Source organism: Anser brachyrhynchus (assembly GCF_964034855.1).
Source record: "Anser brachyrhynchus genome assembly, chromosome: 21".
Taxonomy (NCBI): domain Eukaryota; kingdom Metazoa; phylum Chordata; class Aves; order Anseriformes; family Anatidae; genus Anser; species Anser brachyrhynchus.
The window spans coordinates 7946238-7959957 of NC_137714.1; the positions used below are offsets into that span (position 1 = coordinate 7946238).

The 13720-nt window shown below is 46.7% G+C and overlaps 1 protein-coding gene across 6 annotated transcripts in view; it reads left to right on the plus strand.

Moving 5' to 3' along the window:
- Nucleotides 1-13720, plus strand: part of LOC308181331 (actin-1-like) — a gene marked incomplete at its 3' end in the record, with an annotated part of 131929 nt that overhangs the window by 110185 nt on the left and 8024 nt on the right. Inside the window, exon 1 of one of the 6 annotated variants that reach the window (XM_080564490.1) lies at nt 6940-7292. The exons of the other annotated variants lie outside the window; for them this stretch is intronic. Of the gene's footprint in view, nt 1-6939; nt 7293-13720 lie in introns of those variants that run through there. 6 annotated transcript variants of the gene reach the window in all.

Here is a 13720-nt window from a genome sequence, read left to right on the forward strand (position 1 = left end):
TCCCAAGGAGTCCGAGCGTTGACGAGGTGATCCCCTGGGCCTGCTGGTAGCACTGTCACCTGCAGGCCAGAAGGTTGTTGTACGTGCTGGACCAGGATTTCCAGGCCTGGTGGAGCTGCCCTGCGAGCTGTGCTGGTCGGGATGACGTCCCGGCAAGGAGAGGCGGCTCCCGTGGTGCTGCAGGTGGGCAACAATTCCTTGGCGCCTGGGGGGAAAGCGGAGTGTCAGCGAGAAGTGGGGATCCCCTCTCTCAGCTGTAGTTGTGTCACCTTAGGTTTTTTTCTGGCTTTTTTTTTTTTTTTAATTTTCCCTAAGTGCCCTGTTAAGCGTATTGTGACTGGGGCACTGCGTGTCAGCTTGGAGTCACTGTGTGCTGCATCAACATTTACAGAACCGGTAAAATCTCATCCCTTCATCTGCGTGTGCTCCTCGAACACACTGCTCCTTGAAGACGCCCATCTCTGCCCCTTGCACCACCACTTTAGAGAGAAATGAGGCAGGGACAGAGCAGGGGGCACCCCCTCTCCCGTGGGCTCCGGTGAGGATTAGATGTGAGGGGCTCTGTGTGACTGTTAATTCAGATTCCTTGTGCCACACGTAACCAAAGGGCACCTCAGACTTAAGGACTTGGGACTTCGAGAATCTGCAGAAAGAGGTCCGTTCTGAAAAACTGGCCCTGCCAGCCTTTCCTTCCTGGATTGATTGGCCCCAGAGTCAGACCGTGGGATATGGGAAAAGAGGCTTCAGAACACCTTTGCAGTTCGTGCCTCTCGTCTGGGCCAAAGAAAAAGCAGAAAGAGCCCCAAAAATGTTCCAGCTGAGTTTCTGGTCAGACTGGGTGATGTAGCAGTGAAGGTGCCATAAGAAACATCTGTTTCCAGAAGCTTTTTTTCATGATTTTGCAAATGCCAAATTTGTGTGGTGCGTGTGTCCGGCTGAAGCTTCAGCTCTCTTGCCTCTGCGTGTTGTCTGCCTACACCGACCTCCTCTGCTGCGTGTTCTGTGCTTGTCCTGCAGTCTCTCGAGCAACCTAGCAGGGCGATTAGATTTTGTGATGCAGATAGAGTTGTGTAAGAATACCACTGGCAATATAAGCAATGAAATGATTTCTCCCCCATACTAGTGCTGTTGAATGAAAATTTCTTGGCCATAATTTAGATCAGAGCAGATCAAGAATATTTTCTGGAGATCCTTGTGTGATTTCCTCCAGTTCAGTTAAAGCACGTGAACATTTCATACAAACTGATTCTAATATAATGCACGGGATACCCTTATATAAAGTGCTATCAGCAGACCAGGAAACACTCGAGATTACGTTTTTAGGCAGAAATAAACTCGTATAAAGGACAAATTCCCTCTTAAAACCGTGCGTAATGAGACACAGGAGCCCACTGAAAATAATGAGCTGCTGAAGGAATAAACACGTAAGGAAAAAAAAAAAAAAGCGACAAAAGGCCAAGCAGCTTTGGAAAGACAAAGAGAAAAAAGCCGGATGCGGTAGGAAGAGACGCTCGGTGGCTTACGGAGCACGGAGATGGGCTGGAAGCGCCGGGGCAGGGGAGGGAGAAGCCGGGGGCGGGTGGCGCAGCCCGGGCGCTGCCGGCACGGGGCGCTGCTCCCCCGGCTGCTCCGGCGGCTGCCGCCCGCGGGGCCCTTGCGATAAGGGCTGCGGGTTATCGGACAGCCTGACCGGCCTTGCTGCGGACGTGAGGTGCGGAAAGAACACAGATTTTTTTTTTTCTTTCCTTTTTTTTTTTTTTTTTTTTCTGGATGCGAAACCTGCGGGAGCTTGGCTGCGTTGATTGTGGCTGAATTCAAGATTTATTTGCCTTGATTTCACCTGTCTCAGCGTATTTATTGAATACCGTTCCTGCCATAAACACTGCCTTCAGAAGATTATTTCCTGGAGAGAAAGCACTTGCTCTCCTTATTAAAAATGCACATCTAGTAGATTTTAGGCGCCGTGCTCATCTAGCCAAGAGATGATAGTCCAGAGACATTCCCCCATCCCTATATATGATCTGTGGTCACCTTCTGAGCATGGCCAGCACCCCGGCTGGGCCCTGGGCTCCCAGCAGCGGTCAGTGGATGCTGCAGGGGGGTCGTGCGCCCCTCGGCCACGGGGGAGCCCCGTAACACATGGCACGGCTCCTGAAAGCTCTGCTGCTGAATGCCGCCTCGATCTTTCTTTCTGCACAGTAAAAGTTGTCCTCGGGCATTAATTCCTATCCTAATTTAATCGGAATTTCTCATCCTACTGGAGCATAAAATAAGGAGTAATTAGTTTTAATGTATCTACAGCCTCTTCAACAGAAAAGAAAAATCTCCTACCCTTGGTTCTCCTTGGTGTGAGTAAGCCTCATTAAGATTCTTGAAGTTAAAAGAATATACAGAGAAAGGTGCTTTGTATAAAGCAGATGTGCTTTTCTGGTTTACTTAGAGCTCCTGAGGTCTTCTGGGGACATGTTTGTCCCCCTGAGCATCCAGGACACCGGTGGCACAGAGCAAAGCTGTGGCGGCACCGAGCAGGTGCATTGCAACGGGAAACGAGCGTCAGGGCCTGCTCCTGAAAAGCTCGGGTAAAAAGGCTGGTGGGGCCGGGGGAAGGTGCCCTCGGCCTCTGGTGGGGCTGGGCCTCGGCAGCCACGCTCGACAGACTAAGCCGGGCGCACAAATAATCCCAATATTCACAGTATAACCACAAAAAAATCACGCTTTTGTAGTAAGGCACCAGCAAAGCCTTTATTTTGCCATGCCTGGAAGCCACTTGATTGCTTTCTTTGTCTGTCTTGATATTTTTAACATGAATAAGGTGGGTTTTTTTTATGCTTGGTGACCGGAATATTGAGCACAGAGGCCTGGGAGCTGGCCAGCCAGCAGGGTGCTCGTACTGCAGGGCTGGGGCATCCAGCGACGTTCATCCCTGAGCCAGCTTTCTCTTGCTGGGTCTACTGATACGCTGAGCGCTGTTTAGATTGCATTTGCTTGGTTTTGTGGTTTATTTCTCCTGCTGGTTCCATTCCAGGAGCACTGGTATGGGGTTGCAAGTAAAGTACCATTCTCTGTTGCCTTAATTTTGTCATTTGGAAAGCCTTACAAGTTAATATGTATATGAAATGATCTAAAATTCATCTTACTTGATGCATGTTTATTTAACATATTTAGGTAAGGGCTGTATTTATTTTTTTCTAAACTACTTGCATTTTAAGGTACTTCAATGTTGCAATTTTAACAAAACCTGTCTTTGTCTAAGCCTTTATCCCAGTTGGTAAGGATTTTTACATTAGTTCTGTAGTTATACTTTTTATTAAAAAAAAAGGGGGTTTTCTCGCTTCAAGACAAAAAAACTTTTAACATAAAAGTCCTGTGGAGTGAATAGAAAATGCTAACTTTTTTTTTTCTTTTTTTTTAAACTGGATTTTGGGTATTTGAATAGGTTTCAGGATAAAATACATTTCAGACGCTTCTGAAAGTCGTGGTAAATTAAATTCAGTAGGCCAGTTCTGCAACCCGTAGAAGTCATTGCAGCTTCCTTGGTCTGTGCTGCACGGCGCAGAGCCAGACCCAGATGTGTCCCCTGACGGCTGGTGGCATAGCTAAATTCTGGGGTTGCTCCGCGGGTCAGAGCTGGAGTTCCTTGGGCTTTGCTGTAAGGGAGGCCGGCGGGTTCCGGCCTTCTCAGAGAAAGAGGAGCAGTACGGCATGAAATAACATTCTAATCAGAATTCCCTCCTCACTTAAACTCTCTTTAGATAGACAGTTAATTTATCTCTGTTTAACTGCTGAATCAATCCATCCATCAAAGCTACAAAAGCTAATTAGCTGGAGTCGAAGCAGCAGCAGCTCCGATACTCGGTAGGGTATGTAATACCTTATAAAATTGCAGCAGGGGATGCAAGGTACATTTCCCTGCATATGCCTTGGAGCTGCCCGAGAGGCCCAGGCATCCACTCCCTGCTGCGTTTGCGAGCGCCGGCTTTGGCCAGAAGCCTACCTCGTGTGGTCGCTCGAGGACCTTCTCCTGGTGGTGTCCCCGCTGGGCGCTTGGCTGTCCAGCAAGCTGAGCACGTTCTGCAGCACCCGCAGGTGGTCCTGCAGAGCTCTGGGGGAAGGAAAGCCAGGCTGAGGGCTTGGAGACCCAGCCCAAGTTGTTGCAGAGATTCCCTGGGATGTTACTGCTCACCTGGCGTGGGCTGCAGGCTGTGGTGTGCTCCGAAGGAGTATCAGCAGAGTGCTGCTTGTTTGCCATATGGCTTGTTGGTTGGCATTGAGGCTTCTTTTGTGCAAAGCCCTGGTGCTACAGGGTCCTTCCACGGTGTTGCTACTGCACCAACCCGTCTTAACTGACTGTAGAGGACACAGAGCTACGAGCACAATGTCCACGGAGGCACCAGGGGAAGAACAGCCTGGGCGTGAGGGGCAGTTGTTTCCCTCGGGTGTTTCTCAGTGGTGTTTGTATGCAAACTTCAGCTGCAGAAGCAGGGAACAGTTCTTAAGAAACATGAACCTTGTTTTTGTGCTATCCGTTAATAACTATAACACTCTCAACAGCTCTTTCTTAGCAGCATATCTTAAATCTTTCTCACTCCTATAGCCTTTTCCTATCCCTGTTCATTAAACTGGAGTAAATATGTACCAATTACTAATCTCTGCTCTGGTATCATATGCAGTATGGCATTAAGTCAGCTCGTATATGTTAGCATATACCAATATCACACATATACCCTTCAAGCTGTCTGCAATAAATGTCCCCTTTTCAAGTGCTGAACATCCTGGAAAAGTCCCACTACCCACAGTGGTCATCAGCCTGAGGTCTAAAGCTTTCTAATGCAACACCAAAGGAAGGTGAGCACAGCCCTTGTCTGTTTTAATACTTCGAGGATTCTGTGTTGCCAAGCCTCGAACAATTATTTTCATCATGTGGAGGCAGCGTGGTTCACCATTCTTGTGCATTGTTTTATGCAGTCACTATAATCATTAAACTCCATGTCCATTAGATCCTGATAAATTGCTTGATGCTCCATTTGTCATGCTCCACGACAGCATGCAGTCTGTGTTTTCTTAACACATGTTCCACGTTAACTGTTTTCATTGACTATGAATCCATAAAAATACATGTGGAACAGAGGGTACATAGTACAGTCATGTCTGTCTGACTCCTTCCCATTCTAATTGGGTAGCAAAGTCGTTTAATAGAGTCTGTGGAGTCTGTTTAACTACATTCTGCCAGAACAATGCTCTATTCATGTTTTCAACAGAACACTAGTGATTGGACTAATATCTTTAAACTAGAAAACAAGTCTTAATTGGAACAGATGCTGCAAATACCAATGCAAATGGCCAGCTCTTGTGTGATCAAAACCAGGTACAGTCCATTGATTTGTTTTTAATAGCAGCTTTCATTTTTTATTAGTGTACACAAAACTCACTAACACTATACAAAAAGTCAGTAACAATATTCTGAAAAATCATCTTGTTTAAAACAGACTCTGCCATGCATTGTTTCTGGCAAGGTGCTATTAAAGAGTTTCCGTCCTATTTTGGCAGATCATGTTACTGAAACACTCTTCTTTACTTTCCTCTCTTCTAGAATTTGAATAATCCCAGTGCTTTTCCTAACAAGCTATTGACGTTACATTTAATAATCTGTTTAGATATTCACTTACATTACAAACAGGCATTCAGGTTAGATTAGGCTAAATAAATCCACAGTCGTGGTAAGCATGTGTTAGATTGTGTTCTGCTTGCTCTGGGTACATGCTTTAGCAGAGCAGAGCACGCGTTCCCACCGCATAAACCTTTTGTCATGGCACTGTTTGGGCTGGGGAAGCTCTGAAATGTTAAGGAGACAGTGATTTTTTAAGCTAAGAATAAAGATGTGCTGTGATTTTCTAGAATAAATTGGCCTTGTCTTTAGGATATATGAAATATCTGATAGCAACAAGAATAGAAAAAGCCATTCGGAGTAGAGCAGAGAGACATTCATTGCGGCACACCTGGCACTTGTGAATATTTGTTGGTCTTTTTCTGAATGCAAATATTTTGCGTTACCCTGCGCTGTGGCACTGGAGCATCAGCAGAGACAGGCTGGCCTGGGGGTGGCCCAGCAGCATGCCCAGGTGGCCGTTGTCCCTTTCATCTGAGGGTTTTGGAGCCTTGGCCGTGGTCACAGAGGTGCAGCTGGGGAATGCTGGTCACCAAACACAGAGCGTGTGACCTCCAGAAGTTTTCGTACCCCAAAATAACCTTATTTCTGTGAGAAGTGCTCCTAGAAGTGCCCCTGAAGAAAGGTGCTGTTTCTCAGCACAACCTAAGTCTTTAAAGAAGGGGGAAAAGTGCATTTTAGCAGGTTCTCAGCTTGAAAACAAGCATGCTATTGTGAATTTTCTACAAAGGGAGTATGGTGCTGGGAGGCACTGCAACCAGAACCAAGCAGATCTCCTCGTGAAACTCCACAAACCCAACAGTGTTCACTTCAAACAGCGCTAAAAACCCATCCAGTCTCCAGCTTAGAGCATAGGAAGCAAGCCATGCACGCTGACAACCCAGCTCCCACCCCACATCTGGGTCCCTTTCGCTCCACTTCTGCTGCTGGCTGCCTCTGACCCTGACTGCAGAATGCCACTTCTAATTCCTCAGGCAGGAGTCATCGCTCCAAACGAGAGAAATGAAGATGACGACTGGTGATAACACATGAAAAATGTGCCGGCCAGGCAAGGGTAAGGCCACTTCCAGTACAGCTGCAAGTTGTATGTGAAACTGGCTGCAAGGAGGATGCACTATTTCAGTCCAAATGGAAAGAGAAGGTGCAAGCAAAAGCAAAAACAACAGAAAAATGATGGCTCTTGTCCCTGTTTTGAAATCTGTCAGTCTTATTTTGGAGAACTTCATGTCATTTAGCTTTAGAAATCAGTGTGTCGCAGAGGGTTATCAGACACAGGTGCCTGCTCTTGGTGCCTTAGTGAGGTACAGCCAGGGATGTGGGTTTGCTGCGGGTGAAATGAGCCTGGAAAGGTGAACTCTGCAGCTGCAGTTTATTTAGAATAACTGAGGGCCATGCTCACCAGCCCACGTGGATGCTGCTCCGTGTGTCTCCGATAACCACACGATGATGCACGGGCTATGCTGACCACCGGCTGCCGATATGAGGAGCATGGTGTTCGGGTACAGCTCGAGGTCTTCCAAGCAGAACAAGCCTGCAGCCTCGCTCAGCTCTTGTCGAGCTTCCAGCAAAGCCATTTGAGCGTTCAGCCTCAGCACGGGCAGAGCCAAGGCGTGTTTTGCCCCGTCAGGTTTGTTGAAAAGATGCGACATTTGAGGAGGGCTGGGGATTGACTTGATGAAAAAACGGCTTTGCTGGCTACCTACCGCAGCACGGGCAGGTCGGGGACGGGGCTGGCGAGACGAGGGTTGCGCTGGCTCAGGAGGGGCGTCCCAAAAGGGATCTGGATTGAATTTGGCCTCCTCAGGAAAAGGAGGGCCTGCCAGTCATCCCTGGCTTTGCAGAGAAAGAAAAGGCATCGTGCTCGGCCAGGGGCCACGGACCCAACACATGTACAAGGGCTTGTGGTGGAAGCGGCAGTGGCCGTGGGCTGGGCAGGTCTCCTCCTGTCCTGCCTGCTCAGATCGGGGTTTGTACTCCCCCAAAGACAGAGGGCATGCTCTGCCCTGGCTGTTGCTGCAGAGGACTGTGTTTTTTTGTGCAGGGCTTTTCTAATGTTGGCTTTCATATTTATCCAAAGAAAATTCGGTCTTGTGGCTTGATGCACTGAGAAAGAATCTGCTCTGAAAGGACTGGTAGAAAAGCATTAATTGCATCAGATAATCAAGGGGCAGTGGGTGGCTGCTTGAACGTTGGGCTCTTTTGGGATAGAAGCAGCTCAGTACAGACACAGTGAATTTCTCCTTTTATTCTGAAGGACATATGAAAAATTACAGGCCTGTAGCCAAAGAACTAGCTTGGTTTTAGGTTAACCAGTTTAGATAAATCAACGTATATGTACATGAATTAATTAATCCTACATAAAATTATTCAGAGGCTTGAAATAGATGATGTTCTGCATGGATATGGTGAGCTCTTATTTAATGCTAACATTGCTGTAGGTGTGCACAGAAAGGATCACAGATTCAAGGCTACACAAATCCAATTGTAGGCAACTTGCTGACGGTTCCCTGTCACTGCTTCAGCTTCCCATTTACTGGTTTTTATCGTGCAGCAGATCATGTTGTACCACTCTTACAAGTTCTTCATACCATGGCCAGCGACACAGGTTTCCCATTCCCGCTGATTTTTTCCTCTTTCCCAAAGAGCAGAGCTTCTGCTCCTGCAGCAGAGGACAGGGCTGTCATCTTCTGCTTGTAGGAGCCTGATGCAAGCCAGTGTTCAGCAGGCTTTGGTTGAAGCTGTAAGTAACGAGCAAAGTGGTGGTATTTTGTTTTAATTAATAACTTTTAACATTTAGACACCCGTGCATTTGATGTGTGTGGAGTTTGGCAGGGGTTGTTCCCAGAAGGTCGTGCAAACATTTTCCTTGGTCAAGCTGTAGGCGACCTCCTACTGCCTGAACTGCACTTGGAGATTTTGGTTGAACTTGACCCAAAGTCTTCAGGCCACAACTGGCAGCTGCTTTGCTGATGCAAACGTGCAGATTTTCCATGGGGTAGGCACACAGCCTTGTGTCACCTCCGAGTGTTCAGCTGGGTTTTGCTCATGCAGAAGGACCGCTGCTGTGAGATACAGCTCGTGGCGGTGAAGTGCCATGCATGGGAAAGCATTTTTACCCCATATGGCTGGAGTCCTATTTTGTGACGACACGGGATTTGCAAATCCTCCCTGCAAAGCTGTGTACAGGCAGGGAAGGGCAGGGAGAGGCAGAGCTGGGCCTGGCACGATGGAAGGGCAGCGGGCAGGGAGCTGCTTCCTCCACACACCCCAGGATGGATGGATGCAGCTTTGCCTCTCCTTAATGTTTTTTTTTTCCCTGTTCCACTTCTGAGCTAGCAAATTCAGAAGGGCTCTTGCAGAAGGAGACTTCAGAAAGCTTTCACCGAAGCGAAGCTTAGAACAGAGTGATGCTAACTCGGAGAACATGGTCTTCTTTTTTCTCTGAAACCACTTCCTTCTTTCCCTAGGAACTGGGCTGCACCCAGCCAACCACACTCGAGCAATAACCATTTTGAAATACAAGTGAAAGTATCAGCAATACTGGGGAATAAAAATACCAGAGCCATGGGAAATGCTAGGAAGGTGGCCAATGGAAAGTACAGTCACTCCGGCAGGGAGCGGGATCCAGTTGCTGAATTGCTGAATTAATGAAATCTTACCAACGAGGTCCATTTCGCGCAGCGCTGAAAGGAGCCCAGATTTCTTGCGTTGTCTTAGTGGTTGCACTCTGATCCCAGATGGGCGGGTAATAATGTTATAAATGATTTACTGCCATACAGTATATGTTATGGGAGGTTTATAGAGATCAAATCGCACAGTGAGCTGGAAAATCCTCTCTATTGTTGAGGCTGTTCCCTGGCTGCTGTTGGCAGTAGTACATTAATGGCATGTGAGGGAGTTTGCCTTATTCAAACAATAGTGTAGGCATTATAATTTAATTACTCCCATCATTAGGCCAGTTTTGTTAGAGAGAAAAAAAACAACAAGTAGAAAAAAAACACTGAGTTTTTTCTTAGCTGCATTTAATGAAGGACTCCCTGTCCTTTCTGTAAGAAGTCTTCTTTGCTACACTGTATTTTATTAATGGTGTAACAGAAGATTTTTACTTTCCACTCCTAATATCCTGGACTGGATTTCCACCCCGGTATCTTTATTCCTGAAATTCATTGTCTTCCTGACAAGGATTTGTTGGGCCAAATGTAGTTGCCTCTGGGCAAGCTTGGGGTGGCAAGGGATAAAATACATTCTTCGGGAAGGGAAATCTCCAGTTTGGGAAGAGAAAACTCCAGTGAATTTTAAGTATTACATATGCAGTAGAACAAACAGCAGGTATATCAAGTACAACACACAGGAGCAAAGTGTTTCTTGACCTGTGGCCCCAGAGGCACAAGGTGAAATTCATCCCTGCTTCAGAGCCAGGATCCAGCAGGGCAGCTTGCGTTGATCGTCCCACAGATAGTAGCACACTTTCCCTTTGATGTACTTAAAGACTCCTTTCATTTGTTTATTTTTGCTGTCAAATTACTTCACTTAGTCCCTTGTGCAAGCCAGATACCGCAGGATATTATTACATTCAGTAAACAAGGAAGTGGAACCTGACACCTGAATGACAGTAAATTAGGTTATTTGCCAGTCACAAGGGGCCAGGTTGCATGTGTGCTGGACTTTACTCCGAGGCATGTCCTGTCCACAGCCCTTCGAAGAGACCCGAGCCCAGGGCTGTGGCCGAGCATTTCACCTGCTGTGGGCTCCCCAAGCTGCTTCGTGCCCCGCGGGGGAGCTGCAGGAGAGCGGGCACTGGAAGCGCTTCCCGTGCGGTGCACCCGATGAGCAGCAATGGTCCAGACATTGTCTGGGACAAAGGATTTCCTCTGTAACCATTGTTTTGGTTTTTTTTAAACCATTATATGAAGATTCCCAAGTGCTACCATTGTACATAGTGACATAGGTATGCTTGCTGTCCAAGGAGGGCAGGGGATTGAGGACAGATAGAGCAAAGCCCCCGAATTCCTGTTGGGCACTGGTCAGCCAGCACTGGGATGTCTGGTCAGTGACACAGTGCTCTACTGAACCGTATCCCGAGTCTGCCTCAAGACCTCAGCAGCCCAAAGCAGCGGGTACCGTTTTTTTCAGGTATTTAGGTGCAGCCAGAAATCACAGGAAGGCCGTTCTCCGCCTTTCCAAATCGGACGTGGCCTGCCCGTTCTCATTTACAGGTGCACGTGGCATTTTATTTCAGTGCGCCACCTGCTAGCACCACAGGCACACTGGTTATTTGTGTGGAAGACTTGTATCAGTAAAATATCTGTGTTTTTCATTGCTTTCCAGTACAGTAGAGCAGCTGACAATGTTCAAGGAGAGTGCCTTGGCGAGGAGGTATTTGTCTGGAACGTTTTGAGGCTCCTGGCTGTAAGGTGCAGCACAAAGCCAAAGTTACCATTATTATTGCTTTTGACTGCTGGTGTCATCCTTTCACGATCATTACTATTTCACTAATAACACCCCCAAAATGATTTCTGGTGGCCGTGGCTCCAGAACGAGGCCATCTCTAGCCCCAAGACACAAGCTGTTAGTGGCCTTGAGTTTGACACCAGCACGGGTCCACCGCGTGGTACCGAGGGGCGCATCCTCTGCCCTTACCAAAACCAGAGGGCTTCCCACTGAGGTCTTGGTGCAACCCCTCATGACATGGGATCAGATTGCTGGTGTTTAGGTGAGCAGCCTTCATCTGCCCAACGCACAGAGCGTGCCGTGCCGCAGGTCCCGCGGGGCTGAGAGCCGTACCTGGCATTACCGGCGTGCTGGGGCAGGAGGCCGGGGCTGTGCTGCCAGCTGTAATCACTGCTCTAGGCCGTCGTGCAGCATGAGGCTCTTATTTGCTTTGTTTATTCAGTCTCTCGTCACCCTGTAGGCATTTATTTCTTGCCCCAGAGTCACGATTACCGCTTTAATTATTAGCATTTCCCTTGCCAGCAGTTCCATAGCTTTCATTCCCTGAGTCAGCAGGGCCTGCTGCAATTGAAAGCCTTGAGTGCCTTACCCTACCGAGACACGACTGTAACTCGATGAGCCATTTGCAATGGCAAACCCATTTTTAAACTCCTAAACCTGAACAGCCTCACTTCAGTAAGTGCTGCTACCAGGAGTCCTTGCAAATAATGACTTTTCATGTCAAAGACTTGGATAATTTGATAGGACAATGAGGAATAGTTCAAGGTCTAAACTTTGAAATACCTCAAAATTATTATAATTGGACGTGTTGCAAGAGGGAGGAACCTCCATATTTTAAGTACCTTTTCAAAACCCAACTTCTTGTTATTCTCAGAAATAAGCAAGAAAATCCCGTGTTTATTTAGGACCTGGGCAAAAGAAGCAGCAATTGGGCTCACTGTATTGGTTCTGCAGGAGGGATTAATATGCGAACGCTGGCCTGGGTTTTGAAGTTCTTGGTCAATTTGCACTCGGACAAAACTCTTAGCTACCTCTAGATATATGGTTGAGCAGTTGGTAGATGAACGATAAAAATAAACTAGAGAGTGATTTTTTTTGTGAGGACAGGATTAAAACAGTAGTCTCCCCATGGGGAAAAGCTGCCACAGTAGCACTCAGTAGTTGCTTGGTGCTTTCTCTTTAAATGGCTCATGAGATTTTAGCTTTGGAATTAAATTTCCTTCTCAATATGCCGCAGTCTTTTGACTTCTGGGCTGGTTTGTGCAATCACTCTTCTGGTTTTAATGGTCTTTGTTTGGTGGGACACCATACTGAGTAGCTACTTAAATGTCCCAAGCTATCAGAGAAAAATAAATCTAAACAGATGCATTAAATGTGAGAGCTTGAAGATATTCAAGGGAAAACCTTCGATATCCATCCAGAGACAAATCTTCTAATAAGCTGGTACTTCCTATTAGAGGAAGTTTTGAGTAGCACCCACAATACTTCTGATTACAACACGACAAATTTTACCTAATGAAGTTCCCAATTGCTCATGACTTTTCAGTCAGGTGGACCTATTTCTAAACTCATCCATTTGCATTAGGTGCTTTTCCAGTTTCCATAGTAACCGGGCAATTCATCATCTTTAACATATCTAGCCTTACAGTGTCTTACAGAGCGAAATACTATGTCCGTTTTATAAATGTGCAGCCAGAGGTGTAGGGAACTTAGTGATTTGCCCAGGGTTACAGAGTTCATCTGCAGCTGAATAGGGTAAGAACATTGCTTTCCTGAGTTCCAAGAAAATGCCATGCCTGCCAGGCTGTCCTTTCCCAGGGAGGTATTTCCTCTATCAGATCTGCACCAGCCGAAGGTTGTTTCCCAAGTGTTCTTTTTCTCAGACTTGGAAAAAGAGACTTTCAGAAATGAAGAGGTTGGAGTTTGAGTGGTACAGAACGGGGTGAGTAATGAAACAAGAAATCAAAACTTGCAAGTAATTTATTCAGCATAAATGCCAGCCACATTCTTTGGACAAATAACTCGCAATGAATAATTCAACCAGCGTCATCACTACAGGGCATAGGAACAGGATTGTTTTTGAATCGTTTGGCCTTTTTCTTCATGTAAATCCACCCTAAAAGTCCAGCTTCAGCCCTTGGTGTGTTCCAAGTCTGGATCTGGATTTTGCTTGTGGTTTGGCCAGAGGAGGGTCAGGGTCAGACCTGGGCCTGTACTGAGCACACTCTTTTCTCTCAGAAGTCCAAAGAAACTCCAGGAATTTGGTATCTTACAGGATAAAATTCAAAGCTGCCCTTCAAAAACTGCATCTGTAGCCTCAAAACCTTGTGAAAATAGCAAAACATTGAAAGCCATTGAGGAATCCTGGATTAACACAGTGCACAGTAGGGAAAAGGCTGGTGGCCTTTGGAACAACTTCTCACATTAATTTTCTTCCAATGCTGACAGCTTTGATTTATTGCCTTAAGGCTGGTTAGAAAACACCCAGACATGAGGGAAGCCAAGAATTATGGAAGGCAAAGGAAAATATGGTAAACGTAGTGATGAATAGCCCTGGTAGATAGACAAATACTGCTCTGCACTCCTACTGCACCCAAATACTGT